The sequence below is a fragment of the Aquarana catesbeiana genome, linkage group LG13 (assembly GCF_042186555.1).
Source record: "Aquarana catesbeiana isolate 2022-GZ linkage group LG13, ASM4218655v1, whole genome shotgun sequence".
NCBI classification, from domain to species: domain Eukaryota; kingdom Metazoa; phylum Chordata; class Amphibia; order Anura; family Ranidae; genus Aquarana; species Aquarana catesbeiana.
Window position 1 is genome coordinate 193,212,305 of NC_133336.1, and position 14,240 is coordinate 193,226,544.

The 14,240-nt window shown below is 46.6% G+C and overlaps 1 protein-coding gene across 1 annotated transcript in view; it reads left to right on the plus strand.

The window, feature by feature from the left end:
• LOC141116639 (hemicentin-1-like) overlaps positions 1-14,240 on the plus strand; it is a 198,634-nt gene that overhangs the window by 152,712 nt on the left and 31,682 nt on the right. The gene's annotated exons all lie outside the window — the stretch shown is intronic.

Below are 14,240 nucleotides of genomic sequence, written 5' to 3' on the forward strand. Positions count from 1 at the left end.
TAATGTGAAGCAGGTGTTTTTTATGTCAGGATAGATTCTGTGGGGTCTATATATCAATATTTGTAGACAAATTTCACCAAGAATTCACACATTCTACACTCAAGATCAGAGCTGGATCAAACTCTGTGGAGGCCCCTACGTAGTCGAAACCTTGGGGCTCAACTCGCAGGTTTATGGAGGTTTCTTATGCATGAGCTCTAGTGGGATATCATTGAACTAAGTAGTATGCATGTCAGCTGCCAGATAGAGATGATCATCACTGCTGTACATTAAATTTTTGTAGGTTGACCCAAATTTTTTTTACAAATTGACAGCTGAAAGAAGATAAACTTTTAGCCCTGGTTCACACCGGTGTAGCTTAAGATGGCACTGAAGTACATCTGTACGATTCGCACTGCCAATTTCATTGCGGCTTGCGACTTCATTTAACAGAATTCTATGCAAGTCACAATGATATTGGTAAAACGTAGTGCAGGAACCTTTTTCATATTTGCTGCGACATGACTCAAGACCAGTGGCAGCCCGTAACGCCACCCCCTTATCCATGCGTCTGGCCCCCTAATCTACATACAGAGTGCCAGGTGCATGAATTCCAATAGCGTTTTTTTTTTTGAAGCATGTGATTAGAGCCTGAGGCTCTAATAGGCTTCAAATAAGGGCTGGCTCGGGGCGCAGAGCAATGCACCCTGAGCCCACCCAGTTGTGTGACAATAGCGAATTAATATTAGCTATTGTCTTGCTGATTCTCCTCCCCGCCAATTAGGAAGCGGGTCCTGAGAACCGTCATCCAATTGGCTGAGAGGAGAAGCGATCCCATTTGCCGCCGAGAAGAAGGAGGAAGGAGACACAGGGGAAGCCGCCGTGAAGCACCAAGAGGAGGAGAGGCACCCGGAGGAAGCGCTGCCCGCGACCTAGATGTGGTAAGTGTGGGCCTACTGACCAACTGACCGACCTCACCTAGGTGGATATACTCACCTAGGTGGAGGCGGCATCTGTCCCCCGCCACCTCTAAGACAGAGAATGATCAGTCATCGGTTCTCTGCTCTGTCCCTTCAGCGCTTACTTGAGTGCAAAACTGTGTAGGAGGCAGGAGAGGCTGGCTCAGGCTCTCAGAGGGTCAATGAGAGGCTGAGCCAACTGCCAGTCAGGCATCTAGGTGGATCCTGACAATATTGTCAGAATTCCTACAGAGCCTGGACCGGCTCTTTGATCATCAGCAGACAGCGGGCTTTAGCCCATAGTTCTGCACTCCTGTGACCCACAGGAGAAGTAGAGCCAAAAGAGTTTTGGCCCTACTTCTCCTTTAATGTAAAGTTTTTATTTCTTTGAGTTGTAATCAATTTAAAAAAACTTCATAGTCATTTTCTTTTGAGATCAAATCAATATTATTTTAATCTGTTGTCGCCAGGCCCTAAATGATGTGGCACTGACTCTGCCTATCTGGTAATCCAGCACTGCCCAAGATTTAATAACAATAATGTATGGATCATTGGGTAAAAATCTTGAGCAAAAACATTAATAAATTGACCCCACGTAGTCTATTCTGCCAAAAAAAGGTCTTTCCCTGGCTTCTAGCAAATTTTGTCTAATTGTACACTGACAGCTATACAGCTTGGTGTAAAATATCGGCATGCTGTGAGCGAGTGTTGGGAGGTGGGACAAAGTAAGCCCTGTACTTATGCAGGAGAACTACATCATCCCTGGTTGGCCATTACAAAAAGAGTAAGGATCCAGAAAAAGACCTATAGAAGATATCAAGGACAGAGCAGTAAGTGAGAACATGGACATCACATCACTAGATGCTCTTAGCAAAGGAAACTTTGAAAATAAGGTCCATCTACCTCAATGTGAAATTAAAAACAAGGCTGTTCTGGCAACACCAGATGTATAATGATTGTAGAATTTTTTAGGACTCCATTGCAAAGTTTCTTACAAGGCTAGCCTACCAGTAAGTGCACTTTCTGTTGAAAGAAAACAATGCTAACCAACTTGTGAGCAAGGTGCAATGTGGCATGGTGGGCACTGAACACACAAAGTCCAAAATAGGCAATAGAGTTATATTGTAGAAAGGTTCAACACAACTTCATCAGGCCTGGTGGGTAGGCACTAGGGATGTGCTTTATGTTCAGGTCGAACATGAGTTCGACTTGAACATTGGCTGTTCGCCCCTTCGTCGAAAACCGAACATTATGGGGCGTTTGCGCCAAAATTGAGTGCTGTGTAACGTCCATAATGCACTGCGGGAGCACAGTGCATTGCTGTATGATGATTGGCCAAAGCATGCACCATGACCTGCATGCTTTGGCCAATCCCAGCGCCCTCAGCTAAGAGAGCCATAATTGGCCAAAGGCAGGGTGCCTTTGGCCAATCATGGCTCAGGGGGTCTAAGTCCACGCCCCACACTATATAAGGTTGCCTGCACGTCGGCCATGTGTAGTGTGTTGTTGGCGTGGACGGAGAGAGAGTGTCATTTAGAATGAGATATATGGATATATATATCCACTGCATCCAGTTTAGCTATATCTGACTGCAGGCCATTCCTGGTGTACTTTTCTAATATACTTCAGCCAGGCAGGTTATTAAGTTAGCTGCAGTGTATTTAATATATGTGTATATATATATATATATATATATATACAGCCAGTCTCGTATATAAATATATATATATATATATATATATATATATATATATATATATATATATATATATATATATATATACTGCATCCACTATATCTGACTGCAGGCCATTCCTGGTGTACTTTTTCTAATATACTTCAGGCGGTGTACACAGTATCGTGCACCCACTTTTCTGGTGGTGTACACAGTACACAATACATACAGTGCACCCATAGTTGCTATTAGACTTCTGGTGGTGTACACAATACCGTTCACCCCTGGTACAGTTGCTACTACTTTTCTGGTGGTGTACACAATACGTACAGTGCACCCATAGTTGTTATTACACTTCTGTTGGTGTACCCAGTACCGTTCACCCCCAGTGCAGTTGCTACTACTTTTCTGGTGGTGTACACGGTACACAATACATACAGTACACCTATAGTTGTTATTACACTTCTGTTGGTGTGCACAGTACCGTGTACCCATAGCACAGTTGCTACTACTTTTCTGGTGTTGTACACAGTACACAATACATACAGTGCACCCATAGTTGCTATTAGACTTCTGGTGGTGTACACAATAAGGTGCACCCCTAGTGCAGTTGCTACTACTTTTCTGGTGGTGTACACAGTACACAATACATATATCACACCCATAGTTGTTATTACACTTCTGTTGGTGTACACAGTATCGTGCACCCATAGTACAGTTGCTACTACTTTTCTTGTGTGTACACAGTACAAAATACATACAGTACACCCATAGTTGTTATTACACTTCTGTCGGTGTACACAGTACCGTGCACCCATAGTGCAGTTGCTACTACTTTTCTGGTGGTGTACACAGCACACAATACATACAGTGCACCCATAGTTGTTATTACACTTCTGTTGGTGTACACAGTACCGTGCACCCATAGTGCAGTTGCTACTACTTTTCTGGTGGTGTACACAGTACACAATACATACAGTGCACCAATAGTTGCTATTAGACTTCTGGTGGTGTACACAATACCGTGCACCCCTAGTTCAGTTGCTACTACTTTTCTGGTGGTGTACACAGTACACAATACATACAGAGACTGCGGACATACTGCAGGAGATTACCAGAGACTGCGGACATACTGCAGGAGATTACCAGAGACTGCGGACATACTGCAGGAGATTACCAGAGACTGCGGACATACTGCAGGAGATTACCAGAGACTGTGGACATACAGCAGGAGATTACCAGAGACTGCGGACATACAGCAGATTACCAGGGACTGCGGACATACTGCAGGAGATTACCAGAGACTGCGGACATACTGCAGGAAATTACCAGAGACTGCGGACATACTGCAGGAGATTACCAGAGACTGCGGACATACTGCAGAAGATTACCAGAGACTGCAGACATACTGCAGAAGATTACCAGAGACTGCGGACATACTGCAGGAGATTACCAGACTGCGGACATACTGCAGGAGATTACTAGAGACTACAGACATAGTGCAGGAGATTACTAGAGACTACAGACCCCTGGGGAATTGGGGCCCCAAATCACGGGTAACGCGGGCCCCCCAACAAAGCGTCAGTGGAGCTCCCGGCTGTTGTAGTGAGAGCAGAGAGTGGAAGCCCCGCCCACAGACCTGAACGTATGTAGTGAGTTTGGCTGGCCAGGTATGTCCTTACACCCATAAAATGCCTGACTGTTTAAACCCTGAGCTGTGTTATTCAATTGTAAAGCTGTGCGTTGCTGAAAGTTCTCTGACCATCACCTGTATAATGTCTGCAGTCTCTGATTGTCTCCTGCAGTATGACCGTAGTCTCTAGAAATCTCCTGCAGTATGTCCCTAGTCTTTGGTAATCTCCTGCAGCATGTCCACAGTCTGGTAATCTCCTGCAGTATGTCCGTAGTCTCTAGAAATCTCCTGCAGTATGTCCGTAGTCTTTGGTAATCTCCTGCAGTATGTCCGCAGTCTGGGATTCTCATGCAGTATGTCCGTAGTCTCTGGTAATCTCCTGCAGTATGTCCGCAGTCTCTGGTAATCTCCTGCAGTAGGTCCGCAGAGATTCTGGCAGTTCTGCAGGGGCAGGCTCAGAGGTGGTTGACGCCACGCCAGCTTCAGCCAGGAATGGTTGTATGCGACAATGGCACAAACCTCCTTTCCACCCTCCGACAGGGACACTTGACCCATGTTCCCTGTTTGGCTCACGTCCTGAATTTGGTGGTGCAGCGGTTCTTGAGCAGGTACCCAGGCTTACAAGATCTCCTGAGGCAGGCCAGGAAAGTCTGTGGTAATTTCTGCCGGTCATATAATGCCAGTGATCGGCTGGCTGACATTCAAAGAGAATGCAACCTACCCAAGAACTGCCTCTTTTGTGACATGCCCACCAGGTGGAACTCAACGTTAACAATGCTGCAGTGGCTGCACATGCAGCAGAGGGCCATCAATGAGTACCTGTGTGAGTATAGCACCAGGACAGGGTCAGGGGAGCTTAGCTTCTTTTCGCCACACCAGTGGCTACTGATCAAGGATGCATGCACTGTCCTGTCATCATTTGAGGAGGCCACGAGGATGGTGAGCAGTGACAGTGCATGCATCAGTGATACTGTCCCTCTTGTCTTCCTGTTGGAGCACACACTTCATGAAATAATGGACAGGGCACTTGAGGCAGAACAGCGGGAAGAAGAGGAGGACTTCCTTACCTCTCAAGGCCCCCTTTATCCAGATAGTATTCCTGCGGGCCCGCCGATCACACAGGAAGAAGAAGAGGAGGAGGAGAAGGATTGTGTCAGCATGGAGGTGGAGGATAACACTCAGCATCAGCAGCAGTCTTCAAAGGATCGTTTTCAGTCCCCAGAAACCCATGGGGTTGTACATGGCTGGGAGGAGGTGGTTGAGGATCATGTGATCCTTAGTCACCCAGAGGACTCAGGATCGAATGCCTCTGCAAACTTACACTGCATGGCCTCCCTGATCCTGCAAAGCCTGCGAAAGGACCCTAGGATTCGTGGTATCAAGGAGAGGGATCATTACTGGCTGGCAACCCTTCTTGATCCACGTTACAAGGGTAAGGTTGCAGAACTTATCCAGCCTTCGCAGAGGGAGCAAAGGATGAAACATCTTTGGGAGTCCTTGAAGAAATGTTTGTGCAATGCATTTCCAGAGCCTGGGAGGTTACAATCTCCTGGTGCTGGACAAAGTGTTGCTGAGGCTTCGTTCAGTCACATAAAAAAACAGACAATTCTTCAGTCCTCAGCACCAAGGTTTGATCGGTTCCAGCAACCATCGCCAGCGTCTGAATTACATGGTGCAGGAATATCTAGGGGCAAGATTAGACTTGGAGACCTTTCCAACAGAACATCCACTGGCTTACTGGGTCTTGAGGATGGACCACTGGCCAGAGTTTGCTCAATATGCGATTGAGCTACTGGCCTGTCCTGCATCCAGCGTTCTTTCTGAACTCACATTCGGTGCTGCTGGAGGCTTTGTAACCGATCAGAGAGTGCGCCTGTCCACAGACTCTGTTGATCGGCTCATATTCATAAGTGTTAATTTTAAAGGCTAATATGCAAGTTATTGTCATAAGACGTATTTGGGGACCCGGGTTCTGCCCCACTGGTGTGGCGAAAAGAAGCTAAGCTCCCCTGACCCTGTATCAATGCAAAAAAAAGTTTTAAAAATGGCCGTTTTTTTCGGGAGCAGTGATTTTAATAATGCTTAAAGTGAAACAATAAAAGTGAAATATTCCTTTAAATATCGTGCCTGGGGGGTGTCTATAGTATGCCTGTAAAGTGGAGCATTTTTCCTATGTTTAGAACAGTCCCTGCACAAAATGACATTTCTAAAGGAATAAAAGTCATTTAAAACTGCTTGCGGCTGTAATGTAATGTCGGGTCCCGGCAATATAGATGAAAATCATTAAGAAAAACGGCATGGGTACAAACCTTCTCCCCCCAGCCCATTACCTGGCCCTTTGGGTCTGGTATGGATATTAAGGGGAACCCCACATCCAAATTTAAAAAAAAAGGCGTGGGGCCCCCAGGCCCTTTATACTCTGAACAGCAGTATACAGGCGGTCCCCGGGTTACAAACAAGATAGGGACTGTAGGTTTGTTGTTAAGTTGAATCTGTTTGTAATTTGGAACAGGTACATTTTTTAAGTGTAGCTCCAGCCCAAAAATCTAGCTTTAAGCTTTTTGGATAATATAGGGAAGGGTTATCACCCCTGTAACATTTGTTTTGCTATCTGTGTCCCTGTTCATAAGATTTCACCTCACTTTCTGTCCCAATGACAATTGGATTTAGAAAATTTTGGGTTATTAGGGAAACAAGGATTGGTGATAAAGCATCAGCGGAGACACCTTTTTTCCCATATTAACTCTTACAGGAGAGAATTTCCCTTCCTAGGGGTAGATTTCTTCTCACTTCCTGTTGTCTCTCTCCATTTGTAAGTAGGAGTCGTTTGTAAGTCTGATGTTTGAAAATAGGGGACCGCCTGTATATACTATACGGCCTGCCCTATACACTCTGCGGAAAATTGGGCCTTAGGTGTTGGTGGTACCAGAACACTGTAAGCCCTCACAGTTACTTTTGGTGGGCGCTGGAACGGGCCCGGTGTGAAATATATTATCAAGAATTGTAATTACATGCCCCTGTTAAACAGGGGCAGAAAAGTTTGGCCTTAGGCAGTGGTGGTGGTGGTGGCACAACACCGTAAAGCCTCACAGATACTTTTGTTGAGTGCAAGAACAGGCCCTGCTGTGAAATATTAGATCAAAAAGTGTAATTACGCGCCCCTGTTAACCACTTCAATACCAGGCACTTAGACACCTTCCTGCCCAAGCCAATTTTCAGTGCTGTCGCAATTTGAATGACAATTGCGCACTCATGCTACACTGTACCCAAACAATTTTTTTATAAATTTGTTTCCACAAATAGAGCTTTATTTTGGTGGTATTTGATCACCTCTGCTTTTTTTATTTTTTACGCAACAAATAAAAAAGGACCGAAAATTTTGCAAAAAAACAAGTTTTTCTTTGTTTCTGTTACATTTTTTGTAAATAAGTACGTTTTCTTTTTTAATGATGGGCACTGATATGGCTGCACTGACGGGCACTGATAAGGCGGCACTGATGGGCACCCATGAGGTGGCACCAATGAGGTGGCACTGATGGGCACTGATGATGGGCACTGATAGGCGGCACTGATAGGTGGCACTGATGGGCACTGATAGGTGGCACTGGTATGCGGCACTGATGGGCACTCATAGGTGGCACTGATGGGCACTCATAGGCGGCACTGATGGGCACTCATAGGTGGCACTGATGGGTACTTATGGGTGGGCACTGATGGGCATGGATGGGCACTAATAGGTGGCACTGATGGGTGCCACTGATGACACTGATGGGTGGCATTGCTGGGCATCCCTGTTTTGTCATCTAAATATGATGTGCCAGTCAGTGCCCATTTGGGCATATTTTGGGCATTTTTTTTACATGTGGATGGCCATGGGGGATGTACCTGGCCATCCACATGCTGGGGACTTCCCTGGTGGTCCTGGGGGCTTCCCTGGTGGTCTAGTGTGGGCATCTGAGGGGGGGCTGCGCTGATAAACAATCAGCGCATATCCCCCCCGTCAGGAGAGCCGCCGATCGGCTCTCCTCTACTCGCATCTATCAGACGCAGGTGAGGAAAAGCCGATCAAGGGCTCTTCCTATTTACATCGTAATCAGCTGTGATTGGACACGGCTGATCACGTGGTAAAGAGCCTCCGCCAGAAAAATTGGGCCTTAGGTGGTGGTGGTGGTGGTGGCACAACACTGTAAAGCCTCACAGATACTCTTGTTGAGCGCAGGAACGGGCCCTGCTGTGAAATATTAGATCAAAAATTGTAATTACAATACAGTGCAGCCGTAGTGCAGTTGCTACTACTTTTCTGGTGGTGTACACAGTACACAATACAGTGCAGTGTGGTGTTGCAAAACAAAATATACATCATGTCCAGAAGGCCACCAAGGAGAGGCAGACGCTCACAGGCCACTAAAAGAAGGCAAGCAGGCTCTGCGTCTACAGTCAACAGTGCTGGTCATGGACATGGTGCATCCTCTGCTGGTGGCCGTGGGGCACACTTTTTTTCTGCTGCTGGCCGTGTTATTGAGCCATAACATGCAGAAGAGTTAGTGGAGTGGATAACAAAGCCGTCCTCATCCTCCTCATCCTCTGTCACCCAGGCTCAGAGTAATTTGACTTCCTATACAGCTGCCAAAGCGGCCTATTCCACCAGCTCCTTGTCCACAGTCTCTCCTTCCCTAGCCCCATCATCATGCACGCAGGAGTCCCCTGAACTATTCAACCACAGTGTTGGGTACATGCTGCTGGAGGATGCGCAGTGATTTGAAGGCTCTGATGTTGGTTCCCAGGTTGAGGAAGGGAGTAACGTCAGCCTAGAGAGAAGGGATGCCCAAGAAGGACAAGAAACTGGCAGTCATGTTCCCCCACTGCAGTATAGTGCCAAGTTTGCTCAAGTGACGAGGAGGGAGGGGATGATGAGGTCACTGACTCTACTTGGGTGCCTGATAGAATAGAGGAGGAGGCACAACTCCAACAAGGCAGGATGTCCTCTAGGGGGCAGCTTAAGGGCAGCCACCCTACTGCATCACACCGCAGAGCTCCGCAGGTGCAGGGCGCTGCTGACTCCCCAGTGATTTTGAAAAGTTCCTTTGGGGTGGGCCTTTTTGGACACGTGTGCAGCAGATCGCACCATTGCTGTTTGCAACCTATGTCTGAAGCGGATCAAGTGTGGCCACAACAGCAGCCACTTGGGCACCACATGCTTGACCAGACATATGACGACCTCCCATGCAGTCTTTTTCCCATATACTATATTTGAGATTTAATATCTCTCAGATATGATTTGGGTTAAATGAGAGTTCTTTGACCATGAGTGAAAGCTTTAACACAATAACAACATTTATTGGTGAGTAGTTGAAAGTCTATCTAATACACAACCATATATCTATAGTCTACACCAAGGAAGAAAATATTAGGTTAAACTAAGAGAATTACATGAAGGAATACAGAGTATTTCCTGAAAACATTAATCTGCAAACATATTTAGTTACAAGTAAAATGTAGTCCTTTCCCATAATTACTAGGGTTGTCTCGATACCACTTTTTTAGGACCGAGTACAAGTACCGATACTTTTTTTCAAGTACTCGCCGATACCGATTACCGATACTTTTTTTTTAATGTCACGTGACAGTGTTTTTTTTTTCATTTTTTTTTTTTTTTTTTTTAACAGTGCTTGCTTTTTTTTGGGGGGGGGGGGAGGGGGTGAACGTTGTATATGTGTGTTATTTTTTTTTTTTTACAATTTTTATTTTTTACAATAATATTTCTTTTATTCTTTATTGTTTTTTTTTTTTTTTTTTTTAATCAGCCCTTTTGGGGGGCTTTGGTGAGATATCAGGGGTCTTAACAGACCTCTGATATCTCCCCCTTGAGACAGAGAAAGAGACAGAGGATAGAGAATCCCCAGTCCCTTTCTCTGCAGCGTCAGCTGCACTGACAATGAATGGAGAGAAGACCGCAGCTTCTCTCCATTCATAAACTGACACATCGTAATCACAGAAGATTACAATGTTTCAGTTATGTGAATGGACAGAGTCAGCTGACTCTCTCCATACACAAAGGAAGGAGGGGGAGGACGGAGGAACTGAAGGGGAGAACGGTAAGAGCAGAACGAGGGGACAGCGGAGAGGGACAGATAAGGACAGATAAGAGCAGAACGGAGGGGACAGCTGAGAAGGACAGAGGAAAGGAGGGGGCACGGAGGAGGATGCAGTGACAGTCAGCTGTGAGCGATCACCGCTGTCTGTCACTAAAGCTGGTGAAAGCCGCTGGGGGAGAATCTTGTAACTCCTCCACGCGCCGATCACAGCTGACAGTCTAGGTATCGGGGGAAGCATCGGGAGCATTTGCCCGAGTACAAGTACTTGGGCAAATGCTCGGTATCGGTGCCGATACCGATACTAGTATCGGTATCGGGACAACCCTAATAATTACCATTTGCACCAAGGTTCTATTCTGATGGTTGCTCTCCCATAAAAGTGTGTGTTTCCCTCCCATCTAGTCTGTGTATATCAATACATGCTGATGCCTCATTGGTTGGCATAGCGTGGCTCTGATTGGTGAGCTTCCCTATTCCTGGTTAAGGACTACATCTCCAATCCCTATACTTTGCAGAAGTCAGCCCCCTTTCATGCAAATCCTTGTGACTATTCTGAGTAGGAGCTTAACTTGAATTTTCCCAGGAAGTTAAGTATCGATTACGGGTTGATCTCCCTTCATTGCATATCCCAGCATGGGATCCTTTGAAGTGAGTATGTGTAAAACAATGAGGTTTGGATCCCATTGTTTGTATACACAAGCCTAGGCACCGACTTGTCTGATCTACCAAAGATTTCTGTGAAGATAATATTTTCTGCCCTACATAGATAAAAGCTAAATTAAATATATTCATTAAATATAAATAAATTAAATATAAATTACCGTATTTATCGGCGTATAACACGCACTTTTTCCCCTTAAAATCAGGGGAAAATCGCGGGTGTTATGCGCCGATCCCCTGCGATCCCCCGCTGACTGTGAGCAGATCGATCGCCGGCCTCCGATATACAGATAGCCGAGTTTGAAACTGGCGCCGCCGGCGCCGAGATACATAACCGTGACTTGCGGTGGCTCTCGGCCACTTTCGGCTCCACTCGTAGTCCCGCCCGGGATGGGCATGACTGTGAGCGGAGCGAGCGCCGCCCATATACAGATAACCGAGTGTACTCGGCTAGGTTCGGCTAGCTCCACTCACAGTAACGCCCAGTCCCGCCCTATGATGGACACAGGGACTGGGCGTGACTGTAGGCGGAGCTAGCTGAACCTAGCCGAGTACACTCGGCTATCGGTATATGGGCGGCGCTCGCTCCGCTCACAGTCACGCCCATCCTGGGCGGAACTACGAGTGGAGCCGAAAGTGGCTGAGAGCCGCCGCAAGTCACGGCTATGTATTTCGGCACCAGCGGCGCCATTTTCAAACTGCAGTGACACTGACGTGTCACTGCAGTTTAACTGCAGCCTGGGCAAGGCTGCAAATGGACACAGACAAAGCTGCAGATGGGCACTGACAAAGCTGCAAGGCTGCAAATGGACACTGATAAGGCTGCAAATGACACCAAGGCTGCAAATGACTGCAAGGCTGCAAATGACACCAAGGCTGCAAGGCTGCAAATGACACCAAGGCTGCAAATGACTGCAAGGCTGCAAATGACACTGGACAAGCATGCAGATGGACGCTGTGCAAGGCTGCATTGATGCGCATTTAAATGTAAGTTTTTTCCTTAAAACATTTTTTTCCTTAAAATTCCCTCCTAAACTTGGGGTGCGTGTTATACGCTGATAAATACGGTAAATATAAAATATATAAATATAAATAATTAAATATAAATTAAATATATTCATATTTCTAATATTTTACAGCTATTAATGTAGATTTCACATAAACTCATAAGGCAACAAGTCTGTAGACCCACATCAAAGAAAAAGGCAGACTTCTCCTTGCTCCTCATCTGGGATCTCCAACCCTACTCCAGTCCTCTCGAAAACTTGCACTGAGAGGAATGAAGGTATAGCAATAGGTGTCCCTTATAGTACTTACAGCCAATCTGCTAGCAGTACACCACCATCTGATTTTAGCAGGAAAATTTCCCTACTCCAGTTGCTAAACCGTAAAAAAAATTCGGTCCCAGCCATCTACATGCTCACAGTCTGAATGCTAGCTTGAATGCCAGCTTGGCAAAATTGCAAGCACTGCAACTACTGCCTTTTCAGCTGGTAGACTCTGCCCCCTTTCGTGAATTAGTGGAATGTGCTGTACCTCAGTTGCAGGTTCCAAAACGCCATTCATGGAAGGCCGTTCCAGCTCTCTACCGGCATGTGGAAGGCAATGTTTTTGTCTTGTTGGACAGGGCGGACAGCAGTAAGGTGTATATTACTTCAGACTCGTGGTCTAGCAGGCATGGGCAGGGATGTTACCTTTCCTTCACAGCGCACTGGGTAACACTGCTGGCAGCTGGGAAGGATGCAGGACAGGGTTCAGTATTGTTGGACCTTGTTCCACCTCCATGCCTCCAAAATGCTAGTGGTGATTCTGCCACAGCTCTCTCCTCCACCCCCTCCCCTTTTTCTTCCTCTATGGCCTCTTCTGCAGATTTGTTCTCTGAACCAGCGGTGCTCCATAAGCGTTCAAGGGGCTACGCAAGCACTCAGGCAAAAAGATGCCATGCAGTGCATGAGTTACATGGTTACATAGTAGGTGAGGTTGAAAAAAGAAACAAGTCCATCAAGTCCAACCTACGTGTGTGATTATATGTCAGTATTACATTGTATATATGTTGCGGTCGTTCAGGTGCTTATCTAATAGTTTATTGAAACTATTGATGACCCCCCCGCTGAGACTACCACCTGTGGAAGGGAATTCCACATCCTTGCCGCTCTTACAGTAAAGAACCCTCTACGTAGTTTAAGGTTAAACCACTGCTTAGGGGACAGGGGCCACACTGGGGCAGAGATTCTGTCAGCTCTGCAGGGGCAGGCTCAGAGGTGGTTGATGCTACGCCAGCTTCAGCCAGGATGGTTGTATGCGACAATGGCACTAACCTTCTCTCCGCCCTCCGACAGGGACACTTGACCCATGTTCCATGTTTGGCACACATCCTGAATTTGGTGGTGCAGAGGTTCTTGAGCAGGTACCCAGGCTTACAAGATCTCCTGAGGCAGGCCAGAAAAGTCTGTGGTCATTTCCAAAGTTCATACAATGCCAGTGCTCGGTTGGCTGACATTCAAAGGCAATGCAACCTGCCCACCAACCACCTCATTTGTGACATGTTCACCAGGTGGAAGTCAACCTTGGCAATGCTGCAGCGGCTGTACACGCAGCAGAGGGCCATCAATGAGTACCTGTGTGAGTATGGCACCAGGACAGGGTCAGGGGAGCTTGGCTTCTTTTCGCCATGCCAGTGGCTACTGATCAAGGATGCATGCACTGTCCTGTCACCATTTGATGAGGCCACGAGGATGGTGAGCAGCGACAATGCATGCATCAGTGATACTGTCCCTCTTGTCTTCCTGTTGGAGCACACGCTTCATGGAATAATGGACAGAGCATTTGAGGCAGAACAGTGTGAGGAAGAAGAAGACTTCCTTACCTCTCAAGGCCCCCTTTATCCAGATATTATTCCTGCACGCCCGCCAAACACACAGGAAGAAGAGGAGGAGGAGGATTGTGTCAGCATGGACGGGGAGGATAACACTCAGCAGCAGTCTTTAAGGGATGGTTTTCAGTCCCCAGAAACCTAAGGAGTTGTATGTGGCTGGGAGGAGGTTGTTATGGATCATGTGATCCTTAGTGACCCAGAGGACTCCGAATCGAATGCCTCTGCAAACTTTGGCAGGCTTTGCAGAATCAGGGAGGCCATGCAGCGTAAGGACCCTAGGATTTATGGTATCAAAAAGAAGGAATCATTACTGGCTGGCAACCCTTTTTAATCAACGTTACAAGGGTAAGGTTGCAGAACTCAT